The sequence below is a fragment of the Propithecus coquereli genome, unplaced genomic scaffold, assembly GCF_000956105.1.
Source record: "Propithecus coquereli isolate 6110/MARCELLA unplaced genomic scaffold, Pcoq_1.0 Scaffold159, whole genome shotgun sequence".
In the NCBI taxonomy this organism is placed as follows: domain Eukaryota; kingdom Metazoa; phylum Chordata; class Mammalia; order Primates; family Indriidae; genus Propithecus; species Propithecus coquereli.
Genome location: NW_012140413.1, coordinates 993,963 through 995,350, shown reverse-complemented (window position 1 = coordinate 995,350; position 1,388 = coordinate 993,963).

Below are 1,388 nucleotides of genomic sequence, written 5' to 3'. Positions count from 1 at the left end.
TAACACAAAATCAACAGAATTGCAGTGTATAAAAATGATTATAGAAGTGAGTTGGAGGTAAGGAGTCAGAAAGGGGTGTTTACTATAAGCATCTGTAACATTAACTAGGAGAGAGGGAGGGTCGTGGTTTGAGGGAAAGCAATGGAATGATGTTTCAGGCAACCTATTCCGATGACCAAATATCATTTCACTTGTGGTAACTTCCTTGACGAGTGATTGCTAATCGATCTTGCTCATCTCACTGAATACTCCCTTCTCTGTACTTTTATAAAAATGGGGATATGTCTCTATTAGCTCATATCTTATTTTAATACTTAATTTGCAAGTACATTCTTCCCTAGGATGAGTTTCTCTATGAAAAAGGCCATGTCATCCTCATCTTAGTGAGCTTGGCACCCACCACAATGTTGGCATACTGTTGGTGCTCAATAATGAATAAATAATGAATGAATGAATATATCCATAAGGAATGACAAAGAATTTGGGTTGGGAGGATTTTATGTCCTTTTCACTATTTCTTTCCTGTTCCCTCTACATCCCTTACTGATCATGTGTAGTTTACATTTCAAACTCTCAACAGCCCCTGTAAGACTACTGAAAAATCCTGATGATCAGAAATACACCAGTGGTGCTTTTCTTATACGAATCTCAGATTTCTCCATGAGAAAGGGAACAAATACCCAAATAAAATGTTAGTATCCTTGTTCTTTCCCCATATTCTACACAGCACAGGTAGTTAAATAGATTTTCTGGGTTGAGAAAGTCTACTTTCATTCAGTAAGTGTTTACACAATACTTATTATGTACCTACCCATCACTGTATTTGACATCATGAACACTGAGTTGAAAAATCAAAGACTCTGAGCTCAAGGAACTAACTGTCCATTGGGAGATAGAAAATCATAGCAAAGTTTAGTAAATATGATGCTAGCAATGCGCACGGAATGCTATAAAAGAACGTGGGCTATCACCTGATGTAGCTGCAGGGGGCAGTGAAGTTACTAAATCTTGTGATTGTACTTTTTTTTTCCCCCCCAGTGGTGTTCAAGAGACCAGGTGGAAGTTCATGGAAGGTAGTTGGGATTGGTCTGCGGTTGGAGTGTTTTGGGGGCCAGGTTTTAGGAGAGGAGTGGAAAACAAGGGAAATGAAGACATGGGGAAGGGTGTAGTTGAGGTGGTGAATGAAAAAGCGTTTAGGAAGGAAGTGAAGATACAGGGAAATAAATACAAGGGAAATGAAAATGGGAGGGTCAAGAAATTACACGTCTAATTAAAGTGGAAGAATAGCTGCAGTGGGCTGGAAAGAACAGAGGCTGAGCTACTGGAGTCTGGAGAGGGTTTCCTGGGGGATTACAAGACTTAGGATGTGCCCATTAATTTGAGTTTCT